Source organism: Orbicella franksi, chromosome 14 (genome assembly GCF_964199315.1).
Source record: "Orbicella franksi chromosome 14, jaOrbFran1.1, whole genome shotgun sequence".
Classification (NCBI taxonomy): domain Eukaryota; kingdom Metazoa; phylum Cnidaria; class Anthozoa; order Scleractinia; family Merulinidae; genus Orbicella; species Orbicella franksi.
Genome location: NC_138158.1, coordinates 7,856,435 through 7,866,173, shown reverse-complemented (window position 1 = coordinate 7,866,173; position 9,739 = coordinate 7,856,435). Strand labels below are relative to the sequence as shown.

Here is a 9,739-nt window from a genome sequence, read left to right as displayed (position 1 = left end):
GTCCCTAAATCTCTACCAAATGAAATCTCGCAAAAATACCAAAATAGTATACATATGTGAAAAGTTGTAAAGTTTTGTCTTCTAACTTGTCCCCAAAGATACATTTAGCCATCTTCACTTTTGTCTGGAGTCTCCTCCTGCTGAAAGGGTTTGCAATAAGCAAAATCACTCTTGCATGAATGGTAATTATGATATTTTTTTTGCTGATCATGAATACTTGCATAGGCTTCTAATAATAATTTTATTATTCAATTTCAATGTAATTTGTTCTTCTTCTTGACTGAGATTGTGGACTACAGGAGCTGTTATTGGGTTCCATTAATTAATTTTGCTACGATTAAATTATAACAAGAATTATAAGCAAGCTAAGAGTAAGTTATATTATGTACATGTATTTTGTCTGCACTACACAACCAAATGCACTCAAAGGTTATGAGGCATAGGTACATTTGTCAGAAGAGCCCAGCATATCCAAGATATGTTTTGATTGACACATCAATTAAGATAACTTACAGCAAAATGGATAAACAATACATCAATATCCTACATGCACCAAACTGGACATAGGGGTTATGAGGCAATCATTTAAACAACAGATTGAAATAATTTATAAACAAGAGAACACTATTTGTACAACAGTAGGGAACAAATTAGCCTTATTGGACGTTGCAAATGGCAAGGCTGTCTGTCTCCATTTCGTGTTGGCAAAATATTAATTTATGCCATGTCCAATGCAGATTATCACAAAATTGATTTACAAACACGATAAATATCATTTTAAAGCCTAAAAAGCAATTATTTAAATAAACCATGACTAAATTATCTCTAAGAAAAACTGATTAATTTAACAGGCACCTTAAATAATTAGTTAATATATGTGTTTCTTGATAATGTAATACAGTGTATCTGTCACAGTGTTGCAGCCATGATATTACAACACACAGGATGGGTTGCAGAATTCAACTTCTAAGCCAGTTTATTCAATGACCTTGGTACAGAAATTATAATCCCATCAAGTTGTCTGTAAATACAGAGAAACCAAACAAATCATTGCAATCTTAAGTAATAAATTATCGAACTCTTTTGCATGTATGTACGGTGTATGTTCCATTAACATTGGGGATCTCTCAGAAGCTGCATCCATCATAAATTAATTTGTTCCTGCATGCATTTGTTTATAGAACTTTTCACACTTTAATATCTCTGTCATACTTATAGTGATCTCTGTGTTCTACAACAATTAGTACACAAGAAAAATACACTCAGTAAGATATTGTTTACAATAAAAATCAACGCCTATAAGCAATCATAAGGACTTTCAATTTATATTTCTTCAGAAATATCTCACCAGGCCATGGTTGCTTTGAAAATCTTTGATGTCTTAATACAGGCTGCCCATGTGTAAACTGTTCATATATTGAATGACAGGAACAGACATGTAATCATACTGTAGCTGCTACTTGAACACCACTGTTATTCAGATAAAAACACATCGATTATAATTTATTATAATCTTTACACACTAACAGATGACATTCCTTTCTTTGATATACAGTGTACTTCATTGTTAGTTGTTTACTGAGTGTTAGTGAATCAAATGCTAGGGGCTGGTACCCCCGGGGGGGCACTGCCATATATGGGCTATATAGGTATGTACCGCTGTGAAGGATATGGTTTTCAAGCAGTTTACTCTAGGATAGGGTATATAAATCAGAGCGTTTGGGTCTAGAATAGGATATCATTTTTCACAAAATTGACTAGTTGGTTGAAGATTTTATTTAGACTAAGGAAATCAGGAATTGCCACTCAAAAATATAAAAAAATCAAATCAGCAAGTTTAAATTTAGGCAAATCAGCCTCAACAGTGTCGATAGATGGGGGGATTTGGGGAGTTTACTCTAGTATAGGGTAGCAAAATTCAGCTGAACTAGCTCTGGTATAGGCTAAGGGTTCCAGGGTCCAAGCGGCACATCCCCACCCAGAAATTCCCAAAGTACCTCCCCCGGGCTGGTACCCCAACTTTCACAGTGGCAGGCTCTGCCCTGAGATGCAAAGAAAACTTAATAACTGAAATGAACTTGGCGACTTGCTTTTGAGATCAAATACAATTTGCTTTAAACAAGAAACTGGAACACTGCAAGTTACAACAATGTGCCCAGTCCCAATCAAAGGGCCATCCAGGCTGTTTGGTTGTACATATAACTGTACAACTGCATATGAGTTCAGCTTCCAAAAGAAAATCAGAGTTTGTCAGGATAAATACTGATGTTCTTGCTTACTACATGTAAATCTGAATGTGCAGTACCAGAAGATATTCACACCCAACACCCATTCATGGCCAGTCTTCAAAAATTCCAAATTAAAGTATCAGGAAGATAGAGCTCTAATAGAGAAAAAAACCTCCATGTGGGGTATGAATCTTTTCTTGAAGAAAACAATGTCTGAGAAATCATTAATTACAAAATAATGTTTAAGAAATATCTTACCTGGTCATTCCAACTTTCAGAATATTTTGTAATCTAGACTGTCTGGCCACTTCATATATTTGACAAGTTGACACTGGGCATGTTTGTCAATTTGTGGGCTTCAACATCACATTACAATAGTAGCATTGGTCAACTAAAAACAGCATAATTTGGTTAATTAATATACACTGTACATTATTACGTTGAAATATTGGTGTAGATCGTTGCACACCAACAGATACAGAACCATCACAGATATGATATGATATTCTTAACCTCTCTGAAATTTCAGATTATTCAAGATTAACATGCACATACATCATTAAGGACAACCCTAAAAAACTGAATCCGGAAACCAGAATCCGGAACTGGAAACTAGAATCCTGAATCCAGATATTATGAATGATGATAGAAATAATTCACTTCAGCAATGTCTAATAAATAAATATGGGGAAAAACTATTTGCTGTTATTTACTTTCTTGGCTTTACTTCAGCTACAAACTGTAATTGCTAAAACATTTTTGACTAGTTCTGAACAACCCTTAGCTATACATCTGGCCCAATTGTTCAAAAGCTGGATAAAGCTATCCATTGGGTAATCACTTTCCAGTCAGGGTTAGTGATTTTTCAGGTGGATAGTTACTCATAGCCTGCGAGCAGGCTCTACTATCTGTCTCTAGTGCCTGAGCAGGCTAAATAAGTGTCTAGTGTTTTTCTGCATGGGCATGTCAGCGAGTGCCTTCATGCAGCTTTACCGCTCATGTCCCTGGCCCAAACACAAGAGCCTGCTCAAAGGCTTAGTTACACATCTTTTGTTCAACCTGGCTCTGGTGAGAGTGCAGTTCTTGTCTAGATCAAATTGCTATGAGAAGACTGGTGAGTGGCACAATAACAACAAGCTATTGTGGTGAGTTTCTGGCAGTCTTTAAGCATCTTTTAACAACATGTGGTCCGATCTGTTAGCAAGTGAGAAGCAGACGGAGGTAATTAAAGTGTGCAACATTTCTATGAATTGTTTTAATATGATGGCTGCCAAGAATATGAAATGCTGATTTGTCACAGTATCGGTGTGGAAATAGTGTTGATCTGGAACTAGTTTGGTATCTGTTGGACAAATCAAATATTATATTAAGATGAGCCAGGTTAGCCTTTGAACTTCGAAAGTGGGGGGCGTGACCGTCAATGTACAGGGGGCTGCCACTGACAGACATCCTGTTCTCTATGACATTTTCTATCTTGTTCAGTATCTACTAGACATAAAGGGTAAATTTATACCTCTGGTAAATTGCAGATCACTTATTAAACAAAATGGCAAGAAGATCTTTTAAATCTTATAACCGCGCTTTTAAAATTTAACTGTTTTGTTAATACTACAGTCACAATGCAGTGCACATTCCAAAGCAGTCCTTGATGATTCACTGATTACTGTAAACACATCACTTGATCAACACAAACTGTGTCATATCTTATTGCACCATCAGTCTTAGCCTTTGCGAAATCTATGATGATGTAATGGTCTTAATCTGGAAGTTCGCTCGGGACATGCCCATGAATGATACAAAATGCTTTTGATAATGCTTTTAATAAACAGCTTTCTTCCTGAAATGTCAAAATTTAATTTGCTTGCGCTTTGAAGTGGTCACGCAAGTCACACAATCAGGGGGGTTTACGTTATCCACGGCTAATTTTGGAACGGTTGTGTTTTTTCTCCTAGCACTGACTTAAACATTGCAAGTTCTGGCAAGCTCTTGTTTACCTCGGCAAATACTTAATTTTTCTTCAAATCTCTTAACTCACTGCGATGAAACAGCCAAAGAATTCACTTCATTTGCCGAAACCCACAAGAAATACTCACAAAATTGCACATAAATTAATGACCATCGCTTCTGGCAAAATAAACTTGCAAAGTAAACATGATCTTACAGTGCATTTGTCATGTACCGAAAATCACAGATGCAACGTCAGCGCATTCCATGGCTGACGTAATACCCTTTTTTAGCGTTGTAAGCGTATTTATTATTTCCCTTTGAATCCAACGCTTCGATAAAACCAGAAGAAATATATATTATACACAAATAAAGAAAACAATATCCGTAACATTGTCCTTGTATTAACGTTTCAACAGCTTATGGCGAATAAACATCACAGGTTGCGTGATTCAAAATTTGGCTGAGAGGAAGTTTGGGTCTGGTCACCGACCACAAAAAAAACAAAAAACAAAAAACAAAAAAAACACTGGTAGAACATGAACTGCGCTCGGCCCATGGCCGTGCAGTTAATTGCCAGCAAGCTTATTTTAGACGCTCTCAGGGTGCTTGGAATTAAATTATGACGCACTTTACTAAGATTCTCATAATTATAGCCCTCACTAGAAATAACGGTTGCACGAGTTTCAACAGATGGGGAATTTTTGTGTCAGTTTGAGGTCCTTTTTACTTGGCCGCTTACTTTTTACAGGCAAAAACCTAAGCAAAACAATTTTCGAGTATTTGAAGAACTTGTTTTCTTCGATTTGTGGATTCTGGTTTGCGGTTACTGGATTCCAGTTTTTCGTTCTGGATTCCGGCTTCCAGTTTCTGGGTTTCAGGGTTGCCCCACCTTTAACAGAGTGTTTGCTTTACATTCAGTTTACACATGGCTGTTATCCAGCATAGGCAGACTTATAAGTTTGCTTTCAAAAATAAACTGCAACAACTATTGCATCTTTCAACACCTATTCTTGTGATGAAATGGCACAAAATCCAAGTACAAGAAGTCAAAAGCATAAAACAAACTTACCCGGTATTATGCTTACAGTTCCTCTTACTGTCTGCATATGCCTTCCATCAACTGGTACTGCCTGGACATTGTACTCACTATTTTTGTGATCACACCTTAAAACATCACTGTTATATAATTTGTCCTGAAAAAGCAATGCATGAAATGTTATGCCTTTGGCACTCACCAAATACCTTTACATGATGTACAAAGTACACCACATCAACATTCACAATTCTCTTTACTTTCACTGTAACTTTTTTTGTGTCATTTTCCCTAACTTGAAGACAGGACTTCCACATTAGGTGATAATTTGCCTCTGAAATCTCTATGAATTCACAGGGAGTGATAACAATTAAATCGTGACTAATTTTAGCAAAGGAGGCATTCAAATGTCAGATTTTAATGTTAAGTTTATAACTTTACATTACTCTTCGTATATATATATATAACCTCCCAATAATTGCACCTGTAGACAGAAGGTGTGCTGGGGGAAGAGATGTTCTAAACTTTCTGAACTTCTCCCCCTTACCTGTAATAGGATGACTATTATGAACTACAATTCGCAACCAACACCAACATCAGGTTATGTATACACATGTATATTTTGTTGTCTCCTGTAATCATAAAAAAATAAAAATTTAAACCCTCCATAAAGTTCATACCCAATAACACTGCCACATGTAGCGCTGTTACTGGGAATTAATTTAAGTGAAACTGTTGAAACAGCTCTGTCAAAATTGTTTCTAGCAGTTAAGGCAGGATAACAGAATATACACGTAGTACACAGCAAAGGCCAGAGATACACAAATGTTGGTTATTAGTTAGGATTTTGTGAGCTTCTGGGCTAGGTATGATGGAAAATAATGGACTATCAAAAATGAAGGTTCCTAAGACATTTTGACAGCAATGAGAGGAATGAATATATAAATTTACAAAAGAAAGAGAAGTTCTTGCCCTGTTCAGTTCTCTGTCATAAAAATATCGCTTACATACATTTATTACATATGGTTTGTGTTTAAAGCTGATACAATGCACCTTCTGATTGGCTAATTCTAGTGCATTATTTACATTTACATGGTATACGTCGGTAAAATCATAAAACATCACATGTGACTAAAATAAAAAATAAAAACTAAAAAGAAATGCCTACATGTAATTCATAATAATTTAAAAATACTTAACACTAAAACAGATCTAATTCTTTACTTTATTCAAAATTTTGCCCATGGGTCAATTATGAGCATGCTAAAAGGTCCTAACACAAAGTAAAAGGAAATTAAGAAAACTATTGCTTTTTTCCTGAAAATTGTAGCGACTGAAAACAATGATTGAACACTCTGAGAGTGCATTCTATCACCCTGACAAGATAAAATTTAAGGAGAATAGAGAATTCACAAAGTTATATTACAAAGGAATAGGTACTGGACAGGACAAAGGAAACAGCCAGGAAGAAACTGAAACTTTCTTTGACGAGCAAAAAAAGTATGCATGCACAACAAAGAAAACAGTGAGTGACATTCAGTTAATGAGTTACAATGTAGTTAATAACAAAATTAGTGTGAAGAAAAGAGCAGAGAGAGAGTGTGTGTGTGTATGGAGAGAGGAGAGCACTCTCACCAACTAAATTGTGTATGTATGTATGTATGTAAAACTTATTTCTATTACCGAGAAATGGTCAGGGCAAGAACTTCTACTCCCTAAATTTTTTCTAAGTATGTAAATGTCATTTACACTGTTCAGTTTACCGAGTAAAGCTCTTCGCATTTTTTTTTTCCATTAGTACAATCTCACTTTTGAGGAACATTTCCATATTAAGTGTAAATACTGCATATTTGGGGAATAACCCATCTACCCCCAACCAAAAGCAGTGGCACTAATAAAATGAAATAGTAAATCAAAATGAAAGTAGAGCTTTATTTGCACACAGGATTTACATGCACAATCGTCTACTCGACATTTGGACTATATAAGCATTTCACCAAACCGAACTAATTGGACAGATAACAAAACAAAACGAGGAAATCTACATTATAAACACAATAATTATGCATATCACTTCATCTGAGTATCAAAAGCAAATCCTTCTCATTGAAAGGTAACCGAATGAAAGAGAGGATAAAGAAAATTCGTTTAACCTTGCAGTGTTAAAAGTTTAATAATTATTCACGCTTAAACCTGAATATTACAGTGTGCATTTTTGCCGACGGCTTAATTTAGCTTTGCAGTCATTTTATCGGCGGTAGCTTTGCCAGTCTTCAGCCAAATTAACCTGGGAATTCACCCGAGCATTTCGCCAAACCGAATAAACTGAACTAACAAAACGAGGAAATCTCCATACTTTGTAATCACAATATGCAAATCTTCACATAGGAACGTTGAAAGTAAATTTAGCAAATCCTGTTTGTACACCTTTCTTGGTTTTCAACAACAGAAGAAGAAATTTTAGCAGTCTACGAGGCGGCTGTGCCAACTAACACAGAGAAAACTTCAAAACTCCCCCGGCCGTGTTTACAAATACGGTTTTGGTTAAGCTTATTTTTAGACGTGAGGTTATAAGCTTAGGTTGACGACGAAAATCGACAGAAAGCTTAATTTGTTTACAACTTACAACAACCTCCACAAAGCGATTCACTTGCTATTGTTTAGAGATGAGAGAAATTAAAACGATGCAATTTATAAATTGTCTCACAGCATGGCTTCAAATGAAAGGTAACCGAATGAAAGGGAGGATAAAGAAAATTCGTTTAACCTTGCAGTGTTAAAAGTTTAATAAGGAAGACTTTCAAAGGATTCCAATTGAAAATAAGCTTATATCATTGAGGCAACTTGTTAATTTTCATAGCAAACGCAACAACAAAAGTCACTTACCGCAAGTTGGCAACATCAGTTCGGCCAGTGTAAATCTTCCAGGCAGAAACTTGCAGCAAAAGTTGTGAAGACTGAACTGAACTAATCTTTTCGACAGATCAACGAATCAACCACTTTTTCCCGCAGTGTTTACTGTTTTGTAACACTCGGACATGTTTGATTTCTCTTGTTCATCACCTGACCAAATCATGTGACTTTTCTTGCACGGCTGCACAGCGTCACAACGCGTGAATTTTAAAAAACTTGGCACTGCAGTCTTCTGAGTACTTTCACATCCTATCTATGGCCCTCGTTAGCTTTGGTTAACGGCATTGTTCGGTATTATTTCACTTCCTTTCTCTAGCCCTTGACTCGCTATAATTCACGCCATTGTTCAGTACTGTTTCGCCTCCTTCCCCAGCGCTGGCTCGCTCTTTTTCGCGATCTTCTTCGCTACTTCTTTGCCCGTTAATTCTTGCTTTCTTTTTAATTCCTTCAGTGCAACCCTATCTTAAAAACATTAGATCAACCTCCGCTATCGTTTGTCGACATAACAAATAGAAATGCGTTTTCTTTTCTTTAAAAATCCCGCCAAGAAAAATGGCATTCTTCTGCTAGAGACCGAGGGTGCATCTCTCTGTCGACCTATTAATTGGAGTATGGCCGCCATGTTGGGCAACTCCGCCGTCGCCGTCGTCGTCGTCGTCGTCGTGCGTACGCGCCCACGAGCAATACCGCTAGCCATGAAAACCATGAGAAAATTCATTCATGGATTTCTTTTCTTCCCATATGAGTATGGGGCTCTGCTTGGCGGCCCTTCGGGCCGCCGGAGCTCCGCTACTAACGTTAACATTTCTCTTATGTATAACTTAACTAATTTCATTTTCTCACAAAAGCGCAAAACCTTAAAAGGTTTCGCGCTTTTGTGAGGGGCATTTTTTCGTAGCTCACTGACTAAAGCTCTCTATTCTGTATTCAAATAAAACTCTACTAACAAAGACAGAAAGGTAAATAGCTTGGTTATGCATCTTACTGGTGTGTATGTAGTATTTCATAAATAAGATTGTGTAATTAAATTCATTTAATATTTCTTTTTCGTATGGGCAAGATGTGATACCAAATAGTTTCTCTTCAATTGTTGGATCAAATTTTGAGTTGTTGGCCGCGTTAAACCAGTCAATTACGTTGTTTACGAAAATCTTTACAAATCGACAGTTAAGAAAAGTGTGATCAATTGAATCTTTCTCACCACAGTAGAGACATTCATCATCCGCTTTAATACCATATCGATGAAGCTCTTTTGTAGTAACTACAATCCTATGAATTAATTTAAACTGGAATTCTTTCAACTTTGTCTCGTTGCAGATACTCTTTAGGGAGGTGAAAAATTTTTTCCAGGCATTCTCATCTAGTCTTATTATGCTGTTCCAATTCATTGGGCCAGTCTGGCTGACAGTGTGAATTTTCCAGTTTAGTAAACCATGGAGGTCTCTAGTTTTAGCATTATCCAGTTGTATTTGTGCAGAGTCGTCTGACTGAAACAGAAAGTTATTTCTTGTGTATAGTTCGTTTTCCAGTGGCTCTGTATTTCTTGCTTTTCTTTTGTTTTCTTCGACTCAGGTAATAATGCGAGCTGCATCGCTGCATTGGTAGAAAGAACGGCGGA

At 36.5% G+C, this 9,739-nt stretch overlaps 1 long non-coding RNA gene across 1 annotated transcript; it reads right to left on the bottom strand.

The window, feature by feature from the left end:
* Positions 1 to 951: 951 nt before the first annotated feature.
* Positions 952 to 8,841, bottom strand: LOC145467775 (uncharacterized). Its single transcript, XR_014042114.1, has 5 exons — positions 8,095 to 8,841; positions 5,756 to 5,840; positions 5,245 to 5,368; positions 1,349 to 2,619; positions 952 to 1,021 (listed from the first exon to the last, which is right to left on the bottom strand). It is a non-coding gene; the product is annotated as an uncharacterized LOC145467775 (long non-coding RNA).
* Positions 8,842 to 9,739: the final 898 nt, after the last annotated feature.